Source organism: Somniosus microcephalus, chromosome 4 (genome assembly GCF_052327205.1).
Source record: "Somniosus microcephalus isolate GS21.2 chromosome 4, FLI_Smic_1.0, whole genome shotgun sequence".
NCBI classification, from domain to species: domain Eukaryota; kingdom Metazoa; phylum Chordata; class Chondrichthyes; order Squaliformes; family Somniosidae; genus Somniosus; species Somniosus microcephalus.
This window is the reverse complement of record NC_140990.1, coordinates 55,689,108-55,715,318: the sequence shown is the minus strand read 5'-3', so window position 1 is coordinate 55,715,318 and position 26,211 is coordinate 55,689,108. Positions and strand designations below refer to the sequence as shown.

Here is a 26,211-nt window from a genome sequence, read left to right as displayed (position 1 = left end):
GGTTTCCTCCTCCCCTGAAGGTGCTGACTCTGGCTGGGTTCAGTTCTACACTCACTGGTTCCCCTCCCCTGAAGGTGTTGACTCTGGCTGGGTTCAGTTCTACACTCACTGGTTCCCCTCTCTCTCTTCTCCTGAAGGTGCTGACTCTCCCTGGGTTCAATTCTACACTCACTGGTTCCCCTCCCTCTCCTCCCCTGAAGGTACTGACTCTTGCTGGGTTCAGTTCTACACTCACAATTCACAATTCAAATCGCTTTATTGGCATGATAAGTTACATCTTATGTTGCCAAAGCATCAAAATACATTTATGGTTGAGCACATAAATGCAGTTCTATTCATACAGTGTATAAACAGGTATATCCCTGAGTGTATAAATATACATTCGCATTGTTTATATATATTCTTTTCTTAGTTTACTGGTTGTCCCTCTGTTCATGGCAAGCTGTAACATAGTGTGCCGCCAGTGTTACACAGCTTCTCTCCTCTCCCAGTAGGAATGGGAGTTTTTGGTTGTCATTCAGATTTCTGAATTCAGGGCATATTTGTGAGAATTTTTGGTAGAAATTCTCCCTGATGTCCTGATATTTTCCACAGGCTGTGAGGAAGTGCATCTCTGTCTCCACTACTCCCTGACTGCAGTGAAAGCATATCCTGTCTTCTCTTGGCAGCCTGTTCTGCCTGTGTCTGCCTTTTTCGATCGCTAGGCTATGTTCGCTAAGTCTGTACCTTGTCAAGGTTCTTCTCAGTTTGTTATCCTTTACCATGGTCAGGTAATCAGCTATGTTGTATTGTCTGTTTAGGGCCAAGTAGCAATTGAGTTTGCTTTGGGTTTTTGTTGTTTCTGCCCAATATGTCAGATATTTTTCCTTTTGCTTAGCGACGATTGTGTTGGGTCGAATTCTTTGTGTTACCCTGTCACTGTCCTGGGGCTGGTTATTGTTAGTATTGTTAGTAGTTACTTCACTGAGTCCCAGGACTAGTTGACTGAGGGAATTCTTCTTTATGGTCAGCTCTTGGCATTTCAGGGCGTCGTAGTGATAGCATTGGGGGTTGCTCATTTGTAGGTGATTCCAAAATTTGGTGGCTCTTTTTTGGATAGTGATTATTAATGGATATTGGCCTAGTTCCGCCCTGCATGCATTGTTTACTGTTTTCCTTTGAGTCCGGAGGATACTTTTACAGAATTCTGCATGTAGGATCTCAATTGGGTGTTTGTCCCATTTTGCGAATTCTTGTTGAGTTAGCGGTCCCCATACCTCACTGCCATAGAGTGCAATTGGTTCAATTACTGATTTGAAAATTTTGAGCCAAATGCTAATTGGGATTTCTATTTGGATTGATTTTTTGATGGCATAGAAAGCCCTTCTTGCTTTCTCTTTCAGTTCATTCACAGCCAGTTTGAAGTTTCCCATAGAACTGATTTTTAAGCCCAAGTATGTGTAGTTAGTGGTTTGTTCAATTTTGGTTGTTCCTACTGTGAAATTTATTTTGGGTCCCTGATGTTTGGATCTTTGCTGGAACACAAGGACTTTGGTTTTTTGGGGATTTATTGTCAGGGCCCAAGTCTGGCAGTACGACTCCAGCAGGTCCAGGTTCTGCTGTAGACCCTCTTTAGTTGGTGACAGCAGAACCAGGTCGTCTGCATAGAGGAGGAATTTAACCTTGGATTCATATAGGGTGAGGCCGGGTGCTGTAGATTGTTCAAGTAGTTTTGCCAATCCATTTATGTAAATATTAAAGAGTGTCGGTGAGATTGGCGAGCCCTGTGTCACCCCCCGCCCCTGTGGGAAGTATTTTGTTTGTTTGTCTCCAATTTTAACAGCACATTTGTTGTTTGTATACATTGATTTAATTACATCATATGTTTTCCCTCCTACCCCGCTTTCGATAAGTTTCAGGAACAAACCGTCATGCCAGATGGAGTCGAAAGCCTTCTGGAAATCTACAAAGCATGCGTAGATTTTGCTTTTGTTATGGTGAACGTGTTTGTCAATTAGGGTCTGTAGGGTGAAGATATGATCGGATGTTCTATAGTTTGGCAGGAATCCAATTTGGCTTTTACTCAAGACATTGTGCTCCTCAAGGAAGTTTATAAGTCTTTTGTTTATGATGCTACAGAATACCTTCCCCAGGTTACTGTTTACACAGATGCCTCGATAGTTGTTTGGGTCGATTTTGTCCCCACTTTTGTATATGGGCGTTATGAGTCCTTTGTTCCAGATATCAGGGAAATAACCGACACTCAGAACCAAGTTGAAGAGTTTTAGGATAGCCAGTTTCATTTTGTTGTCTGTGTGTTTAATCATCTCATTTAGTATGCCGTCTGTCCCGCAGGCTTTTCCTGGTCGCAGGTCCTTGAGTTTTTCAAGAAGTTCTTTTTCTGTTATTATGGCGTCTAGCGGGTTTTGGTTATCTTTTATGGCCATTTCTAGCTTTTCCAGTTTTTTGCATATTTGGTGTTGCTCTGGTCTTAGTGTGTTTTTCTGGTATAATTTTTCAAAGTGGTTACCCATGTGTCCCCATTTTGAATCACTGGTTCCCCTCCCTCTCCTCTCCTGAAGGTGCTGACACTGGCTGGGTTCAGTTCTACACTCACTGGTTTCCCACCTTAGGAACTGCTTCGGGCACTTTGTTAAACACACACACAGCAGACGCACATTAATCTGATGGGAGCTCACTTACGCAGGAGCAGCCAGCGGTGTGGAGCCTCCCGAGAGTCCGGCCCCTTTCCAGCCAGTCTTTACAGGAGCTGGGACACGGAAGAGTCTAACTGAAATTAGTGATATATTTATTCACACAAACCAAGCCCCAAAATAACGAATAATTTCTCCTCCATTTACAGACGCTCCCTGACTCGCTGGGGATTTCCCAGCACTTCCTGGTTGTCCCGGAGTTTGTGTCTTAAACTGGCGGGTAGTTGTGGGGAGGGGATAATGTTGAGTGTTTTAATAATGGGGCCTGGGGCCGCACTCGGGGTGTGAGCAGCCCGCCAATTTTTCTCCCAAATTGGCCATTGGGTCTTTATCTGGTTTTTCGCCTCTCCCGGGAGATCACATGGGTTCGGGTGGATGCAGGGTGATAGAAGATTTGAGGTTAGGATCAGATCAGCCATGATCTTATTGAATGGTGGAGCAGGCTCGAGGGGCCGATTGGCCTACTCCTGCTCCTATTTCTTATGTTCTTATGTCCCCCCGGGGTTCATGAACCCGCTCCCTGAGCTCGGGGTGTGAGCGTCCCGCGTCCCCCCGGGGTTCATGAACCCGCTCCCTGAGCTCGGGGTGTGAGCGTCCCGCGTCCCCCCGGGGTTCATGAACCCGCTCCCTGAGCTCGGGGTGTGAGCGGCCCGCGTCCCCCCGGGGTTCATGAACCCGCTCCCCGAGCTCGGGGTGTGAGCGGCCCGCGTCCCCCCGGGGTTCATGAACCCGCTCCCTGAGCTCGGGGTGTGAGCGGCCCGCGTCCCCCCGGGGTTCATGAACCCGCTCCCTGAGCTCGGGGTGTGAGCGGCCCGCGTCCCCCCGGGGTTCATGAACCTGCTCCCTGAGCTCGGGGTGTGAGCGGCCCGCGTCCCCCCGGGGTTCATGAACCCGCTCCCTGAGCTCGGGGTGTGAGCGGCCCGCGTCCCCCCGGGGTTCATGAACCCGCTCCCTGAGCTCGGGGTGTGAGCGGCCCGCGTCCCCCCGGGGTTCATGAACCCGCTCCCTGAGCTCGGGGTGTGAGCGGCCCGCGTCCCCCCGGGGTTCATGAACCCGCTCCCTGAGCTCGGGGAGTGAGCGGCCCACGTCCCCCCGGGGTTCATGAACCCGCTCCCTGAGCTCGGGGTGTGAGCGGCCCGCGTCCCCCCGGGGTTCATGAACCCGCTCCCTGAGCTCGGGGTGTGAGCGGCCCGCGTCCCCCCGGGGTTCATGAACCCGCTCCCTGAGCTCGGGGTGTGAGCGGCCCGCGTCCCGCCGGGGTTCATGAACCCGCTCCCTGAGCTCGGGGTGTGAGCGGCCCGCTTCCCCCCGGGGTTCATTATCCCGCTCCCTGAGCTCGGGGTGTGAGCAGCCCGCGTCCCCCCGGGTTCATGAACCCGCTCCCTGAGCTCGGGGTGTGAGCGGCCCGCGTCCCCCCGGGGTTCATGAGCCCGCTCCCTGAGCTCGGGGTGTGAGCGGCCCGCGTCCCCCCGGGGTTCATGAACCCGCTCCCTGAGCTCGGGGTGTGAGCGGCCCGCGTCCCCCCGGGGTTCATGAACCCGCTCCCTGAGCTCGGGGTGTGAGCGGCCCGCGTCCCCCCGGGGTTCATGAACCCGCTCCCTGAGCTCGGGGTGTGAGCGGCCCGCGTCCCCCCGGGGTTCATGAACCCGCTCCCTGAGCTCTCTCACCTGATGTGTCAGCGGCTGCTGCCAAGGTCCGCGCATGCTCAGCACACACTGCCCGGGTGATTGACGGGAGCTCCGGACCAATAGGAAGAGCGGAATGGGGCTGGAGGACCGAGCGGGCGGCGGATCCTCCAACCAATCAGAGTGTGAGAGGGGCGGGGCTTGCGCCACCCACTGGGCGGGGCTCAGCCCGGAGTTCCCTCATTGGCTGAAACTCTGCATCATTTTCAAACCTGATTTCTCTCAAACTCCAGGAGAAAACTGGACCTTTCTGTTGTGGCTTTAAACAGATGAAACCCTGTGGGGTGGAGCAAACATCGCAACATTTGGTAGTGAAATGGATTCATTCAGGACAGACAGCAGGGACTATTTCAGGAAATAACACATTGTAGTGAGAAAGGTATTTGATAAGGTGCCGGACAGGAGGCTTGTTGATCAAATTAAGGCTCACGGTATTAAAGGGAGTGGGGCAACGTGGATAGGAAGTTGGGTAAAGGGCAGAAAATAGAGAGTAGTGGTTAATGGATGTTCTTCAGACTGGAGGGACGTAAACAGTGGTGTCCCCCAGGGTCAGTGTTGGGACCATTGCTCTTAATATAAAGAAATGATCTATAGCGCAGTCAGCTTAACATCAGTGATAGGAAAAATAATGAAATCCCTACTAATGAATAGTCAACATGGATTTTGAAAGGGAAAGTCTTGCTTCACCAACCTTATTAAATTTTTTGAAGAGGTAACAGAGAGAGTAGACAAGGGTAACGCAGTAGATGTAATTTACAGGAAACTCTTTTTTAACCGGCACCGACGGGACCGGCGTGGTGCCGGTTTATCAAAATGTCCGGATTACAGAGAGGTATAGTAAAAGGTACACGGCCACAGATCCAGGCGTCCCTGTTGCACAGCAACAGGTGCAGGAACCCCGGTTACACGGCCACAGATCCAGGAACAGCCACTAATATGAAGTAAAACTTACCTGAACCTACTCCTGAATTTTGCCGGTTAACAGGGATTTCCGGTTATTTAGGTGCCGGTAAATCGAGAGTTTCCTGTATCTGGATTTTCAAAAGGCCTTTGATAAGGTACCCCATAATAGACTGATGAACAGGTCAGAGAATGCAGAGTCAGGGGACAAATAGCAGAATGGATTGCTGGCTGGCTTCAGGACAGAAAGTACAGAGTAGGAGTAAAGGGTAGCTATTCACAGTGGCAGAAGGTGGGTAGTGGTGTTCCACAAGGATCAGTGCTGAGACCATTGCTGGTCACAATTTATATTAACGATTAAGACTTTGGAATCAAAAACACAATTTCTAAATTTGCTGATGACACCAAATTGCAGGGGGGGGCTAATCAATACTGAGGAGGACTGCAACAAATTAGAGGCGGACATTAATAAACTTGCAGAATGGGCAAATAATTGGCAAATTAAGTTCAACACAGATAAGTGTGAGGTATTACATTTTGGTCGGAAGAATGGGGAGGTCACTTATCACTTGGAGGTTGCGAGTCTAGGTGGGGTAGAGGAACAAAGGGATCTCGGAGTACAAATACACAAATCACTAAAAGTTGCGACACAAGTTAGCAAGACCATAAAAAAAGCAAACCAAGCACTAGGGTTTATTTCTAGAGGAATAGAATTGAAAATTAGGGAAGTTATGCTAAACCTGTATCGAACCTTGGTTAGACCATACTTGGAGTACTGCATACAGTTCTGGTCACCATATTATAAAAAGGATATAGAGGCACTGGAGAGGGTGCAGAGAAGATTTACAAGGATGATACCAGAAATGCGAGGGTATACAGATCAGGAAAGGAGGAATAGGCTGGGTCTCTTTTCTCCTGAAAAAAGAAGGCTGAGGGGTGACCTAATAGAGGTCTTTAAAATTATGAAAGGTTTTGATAGAGTGGATAGAGAGAGAATGTTTCCACTTGTGGGGAAGAGCATAACTAGAGGCCATCAATATAAGATAGTCACCAAGAAATCCAATAGGGAATTCAGAAGAAACTTCTTTACCCAGAGAGTGGTGAGAATGTGGAACTCGCTACCACAGGGAGTGGTTGAAGCGAATAGTATCGATACATTTAAGGGGAGGCTGGACAAGCATATGAGGGAGAAGGGAATAGAGGGTTATGCTGATCGATTTAGATGAGGAAAGACGGGAGGAGGCTCGAGTGGAGCATAAACGCCGGCATGGACCAGTTGGGCCAAATGGCCTGTTTCTGTGCCGTATATCCTATATAATCCTATGATCTGGGCTTGGCTATATGGGGCACAAGATCAAAATCTCCAGATGAGACCAAACTAGGGATTGTGGGGAGCTGTGAAGAGGACTGTAAGTGACTTCAGTGTGAATACACAGGTTAGTAAATGGGGCCGGTAGATGTCAGATTAAATTTAACGCAGAGAATTATAAGGTGATGCATTTTGGGTGAAAGAAAAAAGTAGGAAATCTACATTAAAGGGTAAAACTTTAAAAGGATTAGAGGAGCAGAGAGACTTTGGGGTGTAAGATTCTAGCTAATGCCTTGTCTTATTAATTAGCAGAATTGAGAGTCTCGTGTCACCAACTTTAATACCTCATTAGGAAATATAAGATGAGCAGATTTTCTGTCCTCTCCTGCACACGAGGTCTGCCCACTGGATGGAACCTCGGGCGCCCTGAGCTTGATCTCCGACGTCTCCAGTCCCGACTGCCCCCTTACATCAGGATCCCCTCACTTTTATACCTTGTCTTCTCTGCTGGGTTTTGGCAGGAATCGTGGAAAAAACAGCTGGAAGTTCTGTAATCTGTGATTTACAAGGACACTTTCCCTGGTTCCCAGCAGTTACTTTTCTTCAGTAATGTTCTCATTCACAGAATCACAGAAACCCCACAGTGCAGATAGAGGCCATTTCGGCCCATCGAGCCTGCACCGACACATATCCCACCCGATCCCCGTAACCCCTACACATATCCCACCCTATCCCCGTAACCCCACGTATTTAATCCCCCTAACACTAAGGATCAATTTATCATAGCCAATCAACCTAACCCGCACATCTTTGGACTGTGGGAGGAAACCGGAGCACCCGGAGAAAACCCACGCAAACACGGGGAGAATGTGCAAACTCCACACAGACAGTCGCCCGAGGCCGGATTCGAACCCAGGTCCCTGGCGCTGTGAGGCAACAGTGCTAACCACTATGCCACCGTGCTTCCTTAACATCCTTAAGTTACCCTGCCTGCTGTTAATTATGTTATTTCTTGTAGTTTCGCAACTATAGGTATAAACATCACACATTATAATCTAAACTATTTTATTACTCACTCTGCTTTAAGCTTATATTGTGGTTAATAACAGGCACACCCTGTTCTTTCCCCTGATCTGATTACAGATTCGAACCAGTCGATTCAGTGAATGGAATGTTTTATCAGTGTTGCCATGGCGACCTGTCTGCAGTGAAACGCCTGTTTGAGTTTCTAACTCAGACTAAACTTCTCTTTCCCATAATACACATTATATCAGACACTTTATGACAATGAATTTTAGCCTTGTTATATTAATATCTCTAAAACCTACAAGAAAGAAAGACTTGCATTTATATAGCACCTTTCACCACCTCAGGACGTCGCAATGTGCTTCACAGCCAATGAAGTACTTTTGAAGTGTAGTCACTGACAGTGCTGTATTGTAGGAAACAAGCGGCTCAGATGCACAAACCTTTAAAAGTGGGAGGACAAGTTGATAAAGTAGTTTAAAAAAGCACGAGGGATCCTCGGTTTTATAAATAGGGGTGTAGAGTACAAAAGGGCAGAGGTCATGTAAACCTGTACAAATCATTGGTTGGGCTGCAGTTAGAATATTGTGTCAAGTTTTGGGGCATCTTAGACCAGGAAGGCTGTCAAGGCCGTGGAGAGGGTGCAGAGAGATTCACTGAGATGATACCAGGGAAGAGAGCCTTTAGTTATCAGGAGAGATTAGAGAAACTGGGGCTCTTTTCATTCGAACAAAGGGTAATTGGAGATCTGAGGGAGGTGTTCAGAATTTGATCAGGTAAATGAGGAAAATCTATTTCCACCAGTCGGTGAGTCAGGAACTAGAGGGCATCAAATTCAAATCATCACCAAAAGGCTCAGACCAAGGGATGGACGATCGAGCACACCGTACAAAAATGTTCAGGAAACTCACTGTCCCTCCGGATCTGTGTCCGGGGAGAAACTGATGGGTTTCTCTTATTTTTGGGTTAAATGTTCTCATCGAGGTGATGGATGTCAGTGCTGGGGAATGGGATGTTCGAAGCACCTAGTGTCTGCCTGAAGCACTCTCCAGTCAGGTACAGCATGGGTTAGATACAGAGTAAAGCTCCGTCTACACTGCCCCATCAAACACTCCCAGGGCAGGTACAGCACGGGTTAGATACAGAGTAAAGCTTCCTCTACACTGTCCCATCAAACACGCCCAGGGCAGGTACAGCATGGGTTAGATACAGAGTAAAGCTCCCTCTACACTGTCCCATCAAACACTCCCAGGGCAGGTACAGCACGGGGTAGATACAGAGTAAAGCTTCCTCTACACTGTCCCATCAAACACGCCCAGGGCAGGTACAGCACGGGGTAGATACAGAGTGAAGCTTCCTCTACACTGCCCCATCAAACACTCCCAGGGCAGGTACAGCATGGGTTAGATACAGAGTAAAGCTCCCTCTACACTGCCCCATCAAACACTCCCAGGGCAGGTACAGCACGGGTTAGCTACAGAGTAAAGCTCCCTCTACACTGTCCCATCAAACACTCCCAGGGCAGGTACAGCATGGGTTAGATACAGAGTAAAGCTCCCTCTACACTGTCCCATCAAACACTCCCAGGGCAGGTACAGCACGGGTTAGATACAGAGTAAAGCTCCTTCTACACTGTCCCATCGAACACTCCCAGGGCAGGTACGGCATGGGTTAGATACAGAGTAAGGCTCCCTCTACACTGTCCCATCAAACACTCCCAGGGCAGGTACAGCATGGGTTAGATACAGAATAAGGCTCCCTCTACACTGCCCCATCAAACACTCCCAGGGCAGGTAAAGCACGGGTTAGATACAGAGTAAAGCTCCCTCTACACTGTCCCATCAAACACTCCCAGGGCAGGCACACGGACATGTTACATAGAAACATAGAATATAGGAGCAGGAGTAGGCCATTCGGCCCCTCGAGCTTGCTCCGCCATTCAATGAGATCATGGCTGATCATCCAAATTTAGTACCCTGTCCCTGCCTTCTCCCCATATCCCTTGATCCCTTTAGCCTTAAGAAATATATCCAACTCCTTCTTGAATATATTTAATGAACTGGCCTCCACCGCCCTCTGTGGCAGAGAATTCCACAGGTTCACCACTCTCTGGGTGAAGAAATTCCTCCTCATCTCAGTCCTAAATGGCTTACCCCTTATCCTTAGACTATGACCCCTGGTTCTGGACTCCCCGGTCATCGGGAACATCCTTCCTGCATCTAGTCTGTCCAGGCCTCACAGAATTTTATAGGTTTCAATGAGATCCCCTCTCAATCTTCTGAACTCCAGTGAGTATAAGCTCAATTGACACAATCTCTCCTCATACGTCATTCCTGCCATCCCAGGTATCAGCCTGGTGAATCTTCGCTGCACTCCTTCCATGGCAAGAACATCCTTCCTTAGATAAGGTGACCATAACTGCACACAATACTCAAGGTGCGGTCTCACCAAGGCCCTGTACAACTGCAGCAAGACATCCTTGTTCCTGTACTCGAACCCTCTTGCTACGAAGGCCAACATACTATTTGCCTTCTTAACCGCCTGCTGCACCTGCTTGCTTACCTTCAGCGACTGGTACGCAAGGACACCCAGGTCTCTTTGCACTTCCCCTTCTCCCAATCTTTTTTTTATGCATTGATGGGATGTGGGCATCGCTGGCTGGCTAGGCCTGCATTTAATGCCCATCCCTAATTGCCCAGGATGTTGATGGTGGGGGATTCAGCGATGGTAATGCCATTGAATGTCAAGGGGAGATGGTTAGAGTCTCGCTTGTTGGAGATGGTCATTGCCTGGCACTTGTGTGGTGCGAATGTTACTTGCCACTTGTCAGCCCAAGTCTGAATGTTGTCCAGGTCTTGCTGCATATGGACACGGACTGCATCAGTATCTGACGAGTCTCGAATGGTGCTGAACAGTGTGCAATCATCAGCGAACATCCCCACTTCTGACCTTATGATGGAGGGAAGGTCATTGATGAAACAGCTGAAGATGGTTGGGCCTAGGACACTGCCCTGAGGAACTCCTGCAGTGATGTCATGTGATTGAGATGAATGACCTCCAACAACCACAGCCAACTTCCTTTGTGCTAGGTATGATTCCAACCAATGGAGAGTTTTCCCCTTGATTCCCATTGACTTCAGTTTTGCTAGGGCTCCTTGATACCACACTCGATCAAATGCTGCCTTGATGTCAAGGGCAGTCACTCTCACCTCACCTCTTGAGTTCAGCTCTTTTGTCCATGTTTGGACCAAGGCTGTAATGAGGTCAGGAGCTGAGTGGCCCTGGCGGAACCCAAACTGGGCGTCAGTTAGCAGGTTATTGCTGAGTATGTGCCGCTTGATAGCACTGTCGACGACACTGTCCATCACTTTGCTGATGATTGAGAGTAGACTGATGGGACGGTAATTGGCCGGGTCGGATTTGTCCTGCTTTTTGTAGACAGGACATACTTGGGCAATTTTCCACATTGCCGGGTAGATGCCAGTGTTGTAGCTGTACTGGAACAGCTTGGCTAGGGGCACAGCTAGTTCTGGAGCACAAGTCTTCAGCATTATTGCCGGAATGTTGTCAGGGCCCATAGCCTTTGCAGTATCCAGTGTCTTCAGCCGTTTCTTGACATCACGTGGAGTGAATTGAATGGGCTGAAGACTGGCATCTGTGATGCTGGGGACCTCAGGAGGAGGCCGAGATGGATCATCCACTCGGCACTTCTGGCTGAAGATAGTTGCAAATGCTTCAGCCTTGTCTTTTGCACTCACGTGCTGGGCTCCACCATCATTGAGGATGGGGATATTTTTGGAGCCTCCTCCTCCTGTTAACTGTTTAATTGTCCACCACCACTCACGACTGGATGTGGCAGGACTGCAGAGCTTTGATTTGATCTGATGGTTGTAAGATTGCTTAGCTCTGCCTATCGCATGTTGCTTCCGTTGTTTGGCATGTAAGTAGTCCTGTGTTGTAGCCTCACCAGGTTGACACCTCATTTTTCGGTATGCCTGGTGCTGTTCCCGGCATGCTCTCCTGCACTCTTCATTAAACCAGGGTTGATCTCCCGGCTTGATGGTAATGGTAGAGTGAGGGATATGCCGGGCTATGAGGTTACAGATTGTGGTTGAATACAATTCTGCTGCTGCTGATGGCCCACAGCGCCTCATGGATGCCCAGTTTTGAGTTGCCAGATCTGTTCGAAATCTGTCCCATTTAGCACGGTGGTAGTGCCACACAACACGGTGGAGGGTATCCTCAACATGAAGACGGGACTTCGTCTCCACAAGGACTGTGCGGTGGTCACTTCCACCAATGCTGTCATGGACAGATGCATCTGCAACAGGTAGATTGGTGAGGACGAGATCAAGTAGGTTTTTCCCTCTTGTTGGTTCCCTCACCACCTGTCACAGACCCATTCTGGCAGCTATGTCCTTTCGGACTCAGCCAGCTCGGTCAGTTGTGGTGCTACCGAGTCACTCTTGGTGATGGACATTGAAGTCCCCCACCCAGAGGACATTTTGTGCCCTTGCTACTCTCAGTGCTTCTTCCAATTGGTGTTCAACATGAAGGAGTACTGATTCATCAGCTGAGGGAGGGCGGTAGGTGGTAATTAGCAGGAGGTTTCCTTGCCCATGTTTGACTTGATGCCATGAGACCTCATGGGGTCCTGAGTCAATGTTGAGGACTCCCAGGGCTACTCCCTCCCGACTGTATACCACGGTGCCACCACCTCTGGTGGGTCTGTCCTGCCAGTGGGACAGGACATACCCAGGGATGGTGATGGTGGTGTCTGGAACATTGGTTGTAAGGTATGATTCAGTAATTATGACTATGTCAGGCTGTTGCTTGACTAGTCTGTGGGACAGCTCTCCCAATTTTGGCACAAGCCCCCAGATGTTGGTAAGGAGGACTTTGCAGGGTCGACAGGGCTGGGTTTGCCGTTGTCGTTTCTGGTGCTGAGGTCGATGCCGGGTGGTCCGTCCGGTTTTATTCTTATTGTTTTTCGTAGCGGTTCAAATAATAATCTGCCTTCCTGTTTTTGCCACCAAAATGGATAACCTCGCATTTAGCCACATTATAGTGTATTTGCCATGTTTCTGCCCAATCACCCAACTTGTCCAAATCGTACTGGAGTTTCACGACATCCTCCTCACAGCATACCCTCCCACCCAGCTTTGTGTCGTCTGCAAATTTGGAGATACTACATCCAATTCCCTCGTCCAGATCATTAATATATATTGTGAATAGCTGGGGTCCTGGGACTGATCCCTGCGGTACCTCACTAGTCACTGCCTGCCACTCGGAAAAAGGCTAGGAGAGGGACTCTGGAAGGTTTGGGCAGCTGGGACTTGTGCACGAGAGTAACTGAAGGTAGGAGAACTGAAATAATCTTGAGTTAGAAAAGAAAAAAGGCCCCAAAATGGAGCAGTCAATAACAGGACATCAATTAGTCTCCTCTTATCTTGAAGAAATCAAGGACTCAACCAACAGTGTTAGAAACAAAGCTAATCTAATTGACAGATACCAAAATATTAAACCCCAGCCCAGTTACAGGGTTATTAACTTCACCAGAAACAAAACCCAACTGTCAGAATGAACATGGTTCAGTCCTGGATGTGATTAACAACAGCAATAACAGCAGAATCCAACCCCTGCAGTCACTTGTGAACTCGCTGGTGTCTCAGCAGGGTGGATGACTGAACAAATCCCTGCCCACATGCAGAACAGGTGAACGGCCTCTCCCTAGTGTGAACTCGCTGGTGTGTCTGTAGGTTGGATGACTGATTGAATCCCTCCCCACACACAGAGCAGGTGAACGGTCTCTCCCCAGTGTGAACTCGCTGGTGTGTCAGCAGGTGGGATGACTGAGTGAAACCTTTCCCACACATGGAGCAGGTGAATGGCCTCTCCCCAGTGTGAACTTGCTGGTGTGTCAGAAGCTGCGATGGCTGAGTGAATCCCTTCCCACACACGGAGCAGGTGAACGGTCACTCCCCAGTGTGAACTCGCTGGTGTGTCAGCAGATCCTTTGTGCTTTGAAAGCTCTTCTCACAGTCAGAACATTTAAAAGGTCTCTTATCAGTGTGAACACGTTGGTGTGAAGTGAGGCTGGAGTAGTTAGTGAATACCTTCCCACACACAGAACAGGTGAACGGCCTCTCCCCAGTGTGAAGTCGCTTGTGTGTCAGCAGGTGGGATGACCGAGTGAATCCCTTCCCACACACTGAGCAGATGAACAGCCTCTCCTCGGTGTGACTGCGCTGATGAATTTCCAGCTGGGACGGGTACTTGAATCCCTTCCCACAGTCTCCACATTTGCATGGTTTCTCCATGGTGCGGGTGTCCTTGTGTCTCTCCAGGTTGGACGATCGGTTGAAGCCTCGTCCACACACAGAACACGTGTACGGTTTCTCCCCGCTGTGAATGGTGCGATGTTTTTTCAGGCTGTGTAACTGGTTAAAGCTCTTTCCACAGTCAGTGCACTGGAACACTCTCACTCGGGTGTGTGTGTCTCGGTGCTTTTCCAGTCACACTGATGTTTGAAATCTTTCCCCACAGACAGAACAAACAAACATTTCTTCTTCCACATTCAGAAGCCAATGATATTCGGGTCCTGATGAATGGAGTGACTCTGTCAGATCTTGATGGGATGTTTGGTTTGAATATGCGGTCCGTAAATCCTCCCTTTCTCACAGCCTGTAAAAGGAGTTTACAAAAGACTTCACTGTAAGTACAGAATAGAAATTCAGAACAGACAATTCTAGGTTCTATGGAACACACTTCCTCTCGTTTCCGCAGAGCTGTAAATTCCCATCCCACACACTCTCCCTCCTCCCTCTGCTGAAATCCAAACCCATCCCACCATCAACAACACATTTTCCTTCTCCCTGAAGGTGCTGACTCTGGCTGGGTTCAGTTCCACACTCACTGGTTCCCCACCCTCTCCTCCCCTGAAGGTGCTGACTCTGGCTGGGTTCAGTTCTACACTCACTGGTTCCCCTCCCTCTCCTCCCCTGAAGGTGCTGACTCTGGCTGGGTTCAGTTCTACACTCACTGGTTCCCCTCCCTCTCCTCCCCTGAAGGTGCTGACTCTGGCTGGGTTCAGTTCAACACTCACTGGTTCCCCTCCCTCTCCTCCCCTGAAGGTGCTGACTCTGGCTGGGTTCAGTTCTACACTCACTGGTTCCCCTCCCTCTCCTCCCCTGAAGGTGCTGACTCTGGCTGGGTTCAGCTCTACACTCACTGGTTCCCCTCCCTCTCCTCCCCTGAAGGTGCTGACTCTGGCTGGGTTCAGTTCTACACTCACTGGTTCCCCTCCCTCTCCTCCCCTGAAGGTGCTGACTCTGGCTGGGTTCAGTTCAACACTCACTGGTTCCCCTCCCTCTCCTCCCCTGAAGGTGCTGACTCTGGCTGGGTTCAGTTCTACACTCACTGGTTCCCCTCCCTCTCCTCCCCTGAAGGTGCTGACTCTGGCTGGGTTCAGTTCAACACTCACTGGTTCCCCTCCCTCTCCTCCCCTGAAGGTGCTGACTCTGGCTGGGTTCAGTTCAACACTCACTGGTTCCCCTCCCTCTCCTCCCCTGAAGGTGCTGACTCTGGCTGGGTTCAGTTCAACACTCACTGGTTCCCCTCGCTCTCCTCCCCTTAAGGTGCTGACTCTGGCTGGGTTCAGTTCTACACTCACTGGTTCCCCTCCCTCTCCTCCCCTGAAGGTGCTGACCCTGGCTGGGTTCAGTTCTACACTCACTGGTTCCCCTCCCTCTCCTCCCCTGAAGGTGCTGACTCTGGCTGGGTTCAGTTCGACACTCACTGGTTCCTCTTCCTCTCCTCCACTGAAGGTGCTGACTCTGGCTGGGTTCAGTTCGGCACTCTCTGGTTCCCCTCCCTCTCCTCCCCTGAAGGTGCTGACTCTGGCTGGGTTCAGTTCGACACTCTCTGGTTCCCCTCCCTCTCCTCCCCTGAAGGTGCTGACTCTGGCTGGGTTCAGTTCGGCACTCACTAGTACCCCTCTCCTCCCCTGAAGGTGCTGACTCTGGCTGGGTTCAGTTCTACACTCACTGGTTCCCCTCTCTCTCCTCCCCTGAAGGTGCAGACTCTGGCTGGGTTCAGTTCTACACTCACTGGTTCCCCTCTCTCTCCTCCCCTGAAGATGCTGACCCTGGCTGGGTTCAGTTTGACACTCACTGGTTCCCCTCCCTCTCCTCTCCTGAAGGTGCTGACTCTGGCTGGGTTCAGTACTACACTCACTGGTTCCCCTCCCTCTCCTCCCCTGAAGGTGCTGACTCTGGCTGGGTTCAGTACTACACTCACTGGTTCCCCTCCCTCTCCTCCCCTGAAGGTGCTGACTCTGGCTGGGTTCAGTTCTACACTCACTGGTTCCCCTCCCTCTCCTCCCCTGAAGGTGCTGACTCTGGCTGGGTTCAGTTCTACACTTACTGGTTCCCCTCCCTTTCCTCCCCTGAAGGTGCTGACCCTGGCTGGGTTCAGTTCTACACTCACTGGTTCCCCTCCCTCTCCTCCCCTGAAGGTGCTGACTCTGACTGGGCTCAGTTCGACACTCACTGGTTCCCCTCCCTCTCCTCCCCTGAAGGTGCTGACCCTGGCTGGGTTCAGTTCTACACTCACTGGTTCCCCTCCCTCTCCTCCCCTGTAGGTGCTGACTCTGGCTGGGTTCAGTTCTACACTCACTGGTTCCCCTCACTCTCCTCCCCTGAAGGTGCTGACTCTGGCTGGGTTCAGTTCAACACTCACTGGTTCCCCTCCCTCTCCTCCCCTGTAGGTGCTGACTCTGGCTGGGTTCAGTTCAACACTCACTGGTTCCCCTCCCTCTCCTCCCCTGTAGGTGCTGACTCTGGCTGGGTTCAGTTCTACACTCACTGGTTCCCCTACTTCTCCTCCCCTGAAGGTGCTGACTCTGGCTGGGTTCAGCTCTACACTCACTGGTTCCCCTCTCTCTCCTCCGCTGAAGGTGCTGACTCTGGCTGGGTTCAGCTCTACACTCACTGGTTCCCCTCTCTCTCCTCCCCTGAAAGTGCTGACTCTGGCTGGGTTCAGATCTACACTCACCAGTTTCTCTCCAATGTGTGACCCATGCGCCCAATCTCCATGTGTGAACCTCGACAGTGAGTGTCGACAGGCTGTTCCACTGTCCTCACCTGAGGCCTCACACGTGCGTTTTCCAGCAGGGTCACTGGACCCTCCTCCCAATGGCTCAGTGGGTAAAGGCACCACCCAGTGCGACTGAGTCGTAGGAACAGGAGGGGCCCAGTTTTAATCCTGTCTGTGTATCCTCCCCTTTGAATACCCTGTAAAAGCTGTTTACAAAAGTCGTCACTCTCAGGAGGAACATACAGACATGAGTAGGCACATCACGGCCCAATAATCCAGCTCTATATTCACAGGAGGAAGTCTGTTATCTAACTCCTTGAGCGGACAAAATAAAGAAAGAGCCCAACAGTAAGAGTCCCTCGAATCCTTTGTTAATACCTTTCAAATCCTGACTGGTTCCTTCCTTATTCTAGAATTCCCCATCCCTGTGGGAGTCGATATTGGTCAAAAACTGCTAATTGGAAATTTCTAACTGATTTTTTCTTTCACGTGTTTCAAGCTGACCAGATCCTTCACTCAGAGATTCTCCAAAGAGACTCTTTGATTTAAACACAGCTCTTCCCTCTTTTATATCCGGGATAAGAGTTACCGGGAATTTGAATACCTGACCACTCAAACTTAAAAGGGCCCGTCAGTAATATACAGACTGAACCAATCACACAGCTCTGGGTCAGTTTGAATTATTCCTCTCTCCAGCCTGTAACCGATTAAACTTGGAACACTGAGGCTGAAATTCCACTTCAGTGCGCCGGGGGTGCAGGCAGTGCTGGGCACAGAGGGAGCAGCAAACCGGGCTCAGAGAGGGCACAGTGGGCCTGCCCTTGACCTGGGTTTTACAGTGACCATTTTCCAAACGTATGGATTCTAACCCTGGGACTGTACATGGGGATTCTAACCCTGGGACTGTACATGGGGATTCTAACCCTGGGACTGAACATGGGTGTTCCATCCCTGGGACTCTACATGGGGATTCTAACCCTGGGACTGTATATGGGGATTCCAACCCTGGGACTGTACATGGAGATTCTAACCCTGGGACTGTACAGGGGGATTCTAACCCTGGGCTGTACAGGGGGATTCTAACCCTGGGACTGTACAGGGGGATTCTAACCCTGGGCTGTACAGGGGGATTCTAACCCTGGGGCTATACCTGGGGATTCTGACCCTGGGACTGTACATGGGGATTCTAATCCTGGGACTGTACATGGGGATTCCAACCCTGGGACTGTATTGGGGATTCCAACATAGGGACTGTACATGGGGTTTCTAACCCTGGGACTGTACATGGGGATTATAACCCTGGGACTGTACATGGGAATTCTAAACCTGGGACTGTACATGGCGATTCTAACCCTGGGACTGTACATAGGGATTCTAACCCTGGGACTGTACATGGGGATTCTAACCCTGGGACTGTACATGGGGATTCCAAACCTGGGACTATACATGGGGATTCTAACCCTGGGACTGTACATGGGGATTCTAACCCTGGGAGTTTACTTGGTGATTCTAAACCTGGGACTGTACATGGGGATTCAACCCCTGGGACTGTACATGGGGATTCTGACCCTGGGACTGTACATGGGGATTCTAACTCTGGGACTGTACATGGGGATTCTAACCCTGGGATGTACATTGGGATTCTAACCCGGGGACTGTACATGGGGATTCTAACCCGGGGACTGTACATGGGGATTCTAACCCTGGGACTGTACATGGGGATTCTAACCCTGGGACTGTACATGGAGATTCTAACCCTGGGAATGTACATGGGGTTTCTAACCCTGGGACTGTACATGGGGATTCTAACCCTGGGACTGTACAAGGGGATTCTAACCCTGGGACTGTACATGGGGATTCTGAGCCTGGGACTGTACATGGGGATTCTAACCCTGGGACTGTATATGGGGATTCTAACCCTGGGACTGTACATGGGGATTCTAACCCTGGGACTGTACATGGGGAGTCTAACCCTGAGACTGTACATGGTGGTTCCAACCCTGGGACTGTACATGGGGATTCTAACCCTGGGACTGTACATGGGGATTCTAACCCTGGGACTGTACATGGGGATTCTAACCCTGAGACTGTACATGGGGATTCCAACCCTGGGATTTTACATGGGGATTCTAACTCTGGGACTGTACATGGAGATTCTAACCCTGGGACTGTACATGGGGGCACAGCTCTGAATGAATGAAAGATTTGCTTTTCTGTGGCGCCTTTCACAACCTTGGACGTCCCAAAGCGATTTATAGCCAATGAAGAACTTTTTGAAGTGTACTCACTGTTCAGTGTAGGACAGGGGGCAGCCAGTTTGTGCACAGCAAGCTCCTGCAAACAGCAATGTGTTAATGACCAGATAATCTGTTTTTTTTTAATGATGTTGATTGAGGGATAAATATTGGCCAGGACACCGGGTTAACTCCCCTGCTCTTCTTTGAAATAGTGTCCTGGGATATTTTACGCCCACCTGAGAGGGCAGACAGGGCCTTGGTTTAACGTCGCATCTGTAGTGTATGTACCCGTCTACCTTTAAGAGAACTATTGTATGTAACCGTCCACCTTTAAGAGAACTACTTTAGGTGTTGCACTACTTTGTTGGCTTCTGTATACTGTAATACCGACGGTGACCACACCGGTATATAAGTGCTGTGTCAGGATTTATTGGGCAGATTCGCCCTGACCTTCGAATAGTAAAGTCCTGTTTTAAGTTACTCTTGGAGTCTGTGTATTAATTAACTAACAACCCACAGACTTTACAGTGGCGACGAGTCCGATCGTACCCTGCGGCAACAATACTTCCGAAGCAGTTAACGAGCGTCGAGAAGAGGCAACCGCCCTCGTCGTTCTGCTGGGAGAAAACTCGAGGCTGCAGAACTAGAAAGGAGGAAGAATTTAGAGACAAAGACTTCCATCAGCAACACGCACTGACTGTCCCTTCTGCCACGGTGAGGAGTGAGCCGATCAGCACGAGAAGCAAGGCGGCCACGGTGACTGTGAGTAAGGGAAAGTAAAAAGAATAACCGGAGGATAAGGGCGGTGCACTCGACCACGGTCGAGGGGGAAAGGAGCCGGACAGAAGTCGGGTCCAGAGGCGCTGAGACTGGGGCAGCGTGGAGCAAGGAAGCCGCGGTACAGACAGGCTGGGGGACGCAACGGTGTCGTGAGACAGCTAGACCGCGACCGGCGAAAAAGACCGGGCAGCGACCGAAGCCACGAAGCGCTGCGACCGGGAACGTAGGCGCGGGAAGAGATAAACTCAGCCGCAGCCGGGGAGGGAAGCACCGGACTGCGAGAGGGCTGGGAGGCGCGATTGGGAGCCGAGCGAGCGGGAGAGGCAGAGCCGACCAAGGGAGACTGAGCGAGAGCCAGTCCAGCGGCTGAAACTGTCCTCCGTCAACGGGGTGTACCCAACGCCGGTAGAGCCGAGCGAGCGGGAGAGAGACAGAGCCCGAGCAAGGGAGACTGAGCGAGAGCCAGTCCAGCGGCTGAAGCTGTTCTCCGTCAACGGGGTGTACCCAGCGCCGGTTGCCCTGCCGAGAAAAGGGAAAGCACTGAAGCCAACGCGCAGGCTGTGAACCTGAAAGCCCGTGGGGAAAGTGTACCCCTCCCGCCAGGGGAAGAAACGCGGGAAACCGCCATTAGGCGGAGAAGAAGACAGAAGCGGGGAACCGCCATTGAAGTGGGCGGGGAGAGAAGATAAGCGCAGGAAACTGCCATTTTTGCGGGAACCGCCATCTTGAAAAAAAAAAAGAAAATTTAAAGAAATAATCCGTGGTGTTATCAGGAAGAGAGGAAGATGCCTAAGCGTGGTAACATCAATGATTTTAATTCCGAGGTAGAAGACTGGGCCACGTATGTGGAACGCATTGAGATCTATGGTGAGGCCAATAAAATAGAAGAAGATGACAAAGCTATAACCTTGCTAAACTCGATGGGCGCGAAGACATACGGGCTCTTGAAGCATCTACTAGCACCAGCTAAACCGGCGGATCAGACTTTCGATGATATTGTTGCTGTCCTGAAGGATCATTTTAACCCCGCACCACTGATGTTAGTGGAACGATCCAAATTTTACGCGAGAACGCAACGGAAAGACGAAAGCAACGCAGAATACTCGGTCGAAATGCGTAGACTAGCGAAATACTGCCAGTTTGGAGGGAATCTGACAGAGGCATTGCGAGACAAGTTCGTGTGCGGATTGGCAAAGGAAGGAATGCAAAAGCGACTACTCGAAGAGAACGACCTTACACTTGACAGGGCTGTCCTTATTGCAGCATCGCACGAAGCCGCAGCGAAGGGAACTGCGGAAATGCAGCTAAAGACAGCGGCACTCAGTGTGGATCAAATTACCTCGACAACAACAAAATGTTATCGTTGTGGGAAGACAACACACGACCAGAACCAATGCTGGTTTAAAAACCAGGAATGTAGGAAATGTGGCAAGCTCGGTCACATAGCTAAGGTATGCTGGTCAGGAAAGAAGACCAACAATAATGAGTCACCACAAAAGAGGTACAGAAAGGTACATGAGGTGACTAGGAAGAGTCCGGAAGAACAGAATTCGGACTCACACTCCAACTGCAAGGAACTGGATAGTCTGAGAATTCACAATGTGAGTAATGAAGCTGACCGACAAGCTATCTGGATCACACTACAGATTGCAAAAGTCCAAGTGAAAATGGAAGTGGACACCGGATCGGCGTTGACGGTCATGAATAAGCATGATTATAAAAAGTTATTCAAGCATATTCCCCTACGGGATACGGAACTAGTATTGCAGACATACACGGGGCACAAAGTATACCCCATCGGAAAGATAGAAGTCAAGGTGAGATACAAGGACAAAGATCACCAAAGGATGGACCTGTATGTGTTGCCTGAGGGAGGTCCACCACTTCTGGGATGGGAGTGGATCAGGAAAATAAAGATAGACTGGCATTCACTAAACACCATGACGGTAGATTCCGGAAAGGAAGATGTCAAACCTGAACGGTTGTCCCGAATATTGGACGAAGCTAAAGAGGTATTCCAGCAAGGACTGGGAACACTGCGAGGAATTAAAGCAAAGGTTAAGATTGCAGAACATGCAAGCCCAAAATTTTTCAAAGCCAGATCGGTACCTTACGCGATACGACCTGCTGTGGAGGCAGAACTGGAAGAACTTGAACGATCAGGGGTACTGTCAAAAGTGGACTGGAGTGAGTGGGCCACGCCCGTTGTTCCCGTCATGAAGTCTTCACCAAGTGACAAGCCAGGGGGACCGGGGAAGGTCCGCATCTGCGGAGACTTCAAGATCACAGTGAATCCGGTGCTTCACACGGTACAATACCCGCTTCCGCGGATTGAAGATATCTTTGCTTCGTTGGCTGGAGGGAAACACTTCACCAAGATAGACCTGGCACAGGCATACTTACAAATGGAAGTTGAGGAAGAGTCGCGTCAGTACCTCACCATCAACACACACAGAGGCTTGTATCGTTATAATAGACTGGTTTTTGGGGTAGCTTCGGCTCCAGCAATTTGGCAGAGGGCCATGGAGCAGGTATTACAAGGAATTCCAAGCACGCAGTGTTACTTAGATGATATCCTGATTACGGGAGAAGACGAGGAAGAACACCTCACAAATTTGAAACTGGTGCTCACTAGGTTGAAGGAATATGGCCTTCGAGTTAATCGCAAGAAATGTGAGTTCTTCCAAAAACGGATCTCGTACTGCGGTCATGTCATTGACCGAGAGGGGCTGCACAAGTCACCTGACAAGATAGAAGCTGTCGTGAAGGCCCCCGCTCCGGAAAACGTATCACAGTTAAGATCATTCTTGGGGTTGATTAATTATTATCACAAGTTTCTGCTGAATCTATCCACGGTGCTGCATCCGCTGAATGCTCTGTTGCGGAAAGAAGTACCATGGAAGTGGAGTGAGGAATGTAAAAAGGCCTTTCGCAGAAGCAAGGCGTTGATTACCTCTGAAGAAGTGTTGGCTCATTTCAACACAACGTTACCTCTTCGTCTAGCTTGTGATGCTTCCCCCTATGGAATTGGAGCAGTACTTTCACACAAGTTACCAAATGGCTCGGAAAGGCCAGTGGCATTCGCGTCCCGATCATTGACCTCCGCGGAGCGAAATTATGCTCAAATAGATAGGGAGGCCCTCAGCCTTGTGTGGGGCATAAAGAAATTCAATCATTACCTGCAGGGCAAGAAGTTCACATTACTGACAGACCACCAGCCGTTGGTGTCCATATTCAACCCTAACAAGGCCGTTTCCACCATGACAGCGCAAAGGTTACAGAGGTGGTCCGTGTTACTTGGGGCACACCAATATGACATCGAATACAAAAGGTCCAAACAGCATGGAAATGCTGATGGGTTATCGCGTTTGCCATTGCCGATAGTAGAAGAAGCGACTACAGTGGACCCGGTAGAGATGTTCCACTCATCCATAGTGGAATGTCTACCAGTAACAAATTCGATGATCGAAAATGAAACAAGAAATGACCCGACTCTCTCACGAGTCTATGATTTAACGGTGGAGGGATGGCCAGCACAGGGCGAACCAACGCTGCCAGCATTTTCGCAGAGAAAAGAACAGCTGTCAGTGTGTCGAGGAACCCTGATGTGTGGATCTAGAGTGGTGATTCCACCCAAACTTCAACAGAAGGTGTTAAAGGAGCTGCACGAGGGACATCTGGGTGGAGTGAAAATGAAGAACCTAGCAAGAGCGTTCGTGTGGTGGCCAGGCATTGATGGGGACATCGAAGAAATCACTAAGAGCTGTCTAGGATGCCAGAAGGTCCAAAACGCGCCACCACAGGCTCCTCTGCATCCATGGGAGTGGCCCTCATCTCCTTGGCAAAGGGTACACATCGACTTTGCTGGTCCATTTATGGACTCAATGTTTCTAATAGCGGTGGATGCACACTCCAAGTGGCCGGAGGTAATAAAGATGTCCACCACCACCACGGAAAAAACCATCACAGTGTTAAGGACCATGTTTGCTAGGAATGGGCTGCTGGAACAGATCTGTTCTGATAATGGACCGCAATTTGTGTCCGAAGAATTCAAGAAATTCTTAAAGAGCAATGGGGTTAAGCACTACACGTCAGCCCCATACCATCCCGCCTCCAATGGATTGGCTGAAAGGTTTGTCCAGACCTTCAAGAAGGCCATAAAGGCCATGGGTAATGAAGCCATTAACTTACAACATAAGGTGGATAGCTTCTTGTTGGCGTACAGGAATGCAACACATGCGGTCACAAATCAAACTCCCGCCATGATGTTTTTTAATAGACGACTAAGATGCCGGCTGGATTTGCTTAAGCCAAACGTCAGAAGGGACGTAGAGAACCGGCAATTCCAGGGCATGAATGAAAGGCCAACTAGATCTTTTCAGATAGGTCAACAAGTTTTGGCCCGGGACTACCGTACCGAGAAATGGCAGCCTGGAACTATTGGAAAAAGGCTAGGGCCGTTGATGTATACGGTGGACATTGGGGACAGTATAATAAGGCGCCATGTTGACCAGATCATAGGGTCAGCCACAAATGGCCAATCTACTCCACCACCTTACACGGTTAATGTTGAGACAGAGATACCCAGAACACCTACCTCCGATCTGGTAATACTGGAATCAGATGAACCTGACACTGTCCTTCAAGCCGAATCGACCTTGCCAGAAGCACCTGCTACCCCGCCGGGAGTTACGACACCACCGAGGCGTTATCCGGACAGAGTCCGCAAACCTCCAGAGAGACTGAATCTGTGAACTGTCTTGCATAAAGTTGTATATATGTTATAATGTATGTTTAATGGGGAATCAGTATGTTGTAAGCTAAAAAGGGAGGATTGTAGTGTATGTACCCGTCTACCTTTAAGAGAACTATTGTATGTAACCGTCCACCTTTAAGAGAACTACTTTAGGTGTTGCACTACTTTGTTGGCTTCTGTATACTGTAATACCGACGGTGACCACACCGGTATATAAGTGCTGTGTCAGGATTTATTGGGCAGATTCGCCCTGACCTTTGAATAGTAAAGTCCTGTTTTAAGTTACTCTGGTAGTCTGTGTATTAATTAACTAACAACCCACAGACTTTACAGCATCTGTTAAACGGCACCTCTGACAGTGCAGCACTCCCTCAGCACCGCACTGGAGAATCAACCTTGATTTTTGCGCTCAAGTCTCTGGAGTGGGCTTTGAACCCACAACCTCCTGGGGCTCTTTTACAATTCTATGGCATGTAAACTCTGAGCTTGGCACTTCCCAGCGCCTTCAGGAGAGATGGTGAGAAATCCCCTGTGTGGAGAGTGAGGATACAATAACTGAGACATTGATTGTCTCTCCCGGGCACTGGGACCCGGATGGAAGCAGACACTGAAGCTTCGCCCACTATGTTCCTGTACTAAGATGGCCGCGCATGCACTGTTACACAATGAATCAAAATGGCGTCGCACTAGAATGTTCCGCCCTCCTTTACAATGATGGCAACCGTTAACCTGGGCCTGTTAGTGGAAGAAACCCCCACAGCTGCAAACACGGGATTTTTAGATTATTATTCAGGGCTTCCGGCCTACCCCAGTTGTTTATGAAGCCGCGTCACCTACCTTATTATTCTCCTGCGCTCCTCGATTCTTACCCGCTGCGGAACCGCGTTCCCGGCTTTGGTTCCTCTCCGTCTGTCCGTCTCCAGTAACGCACTGCGTATGCTCAATATACCCTCCCCTATCGCGCTTGCGCACTGGGCTCCTGCAGTCTGGGTGCGGCACATTCCCCACCGTGGGGAATGCTGGGTAAAAACCCCCGGAAAGACCATATTAGTGACCAGAACATGATTTACTGTGATTGCATTGAGGACTGAACCATGTTCATTCCAGCAGTTATGGTTTGTTTCTGCTGATCTTAATAACCTGTGCTGAAGATTAATATTCTGTAAATAGTGAATAAATCAGCTTTGTTTCAAACACACAGTGTGTCAAATATTTGATTTCTCCATGATAAGAGAAGAATAATTAATGATCTGTTGCCGACTGTTTAATTTTTGGGCCTTTCCTTACTCTAGATTATTTCCGTTCTCATCTAGTTCCCCTTCTATCACATCAAACCCCAAGCTTGCTCCGTTTGAGTACACGACTTGTGGGTGTCATAGACTGAACTGTAGTGTCTCACTTACACTCATCTTCACACCACAGGGACTGGAGTGCATCATCACCACAGGTAATTAAATGTTAATTTAATTTATTAAGTTTCCTTTAATGTTTTAAGTTAAGTTACAGTTTATTTGTTAGCACAAAAGAGTACACTCAGCTGCAATTCCTTTGAACCATAGCTTTATAGAACTATCTTGCATAAGTTTTGAAATGTGTTATCATCTGTATCTGTATTACCCTTTGTGGATTTGATTTAGTAAAACTCCTCCACACGTACTGCACGTGATAACCTTTGAAATGTTCTGATCTTTGTAATAGTAATTTCTGAGCTTGATTTAATCTCTTGTTA

General features: G+C 49.6%; 1 pseudogene; it reads right to left on the bottom strand.

The window, feature by feature from the left end:
- Positions 1 to 13,933, bottom strand: part of LOC147118938 (uncharacterized) — a 79,815-nt pseudogene extending 65,882 nt beyond the window's left edge.
- Positions 13,934 to 26,211: the final 12,278 nt, after the last annotated feature.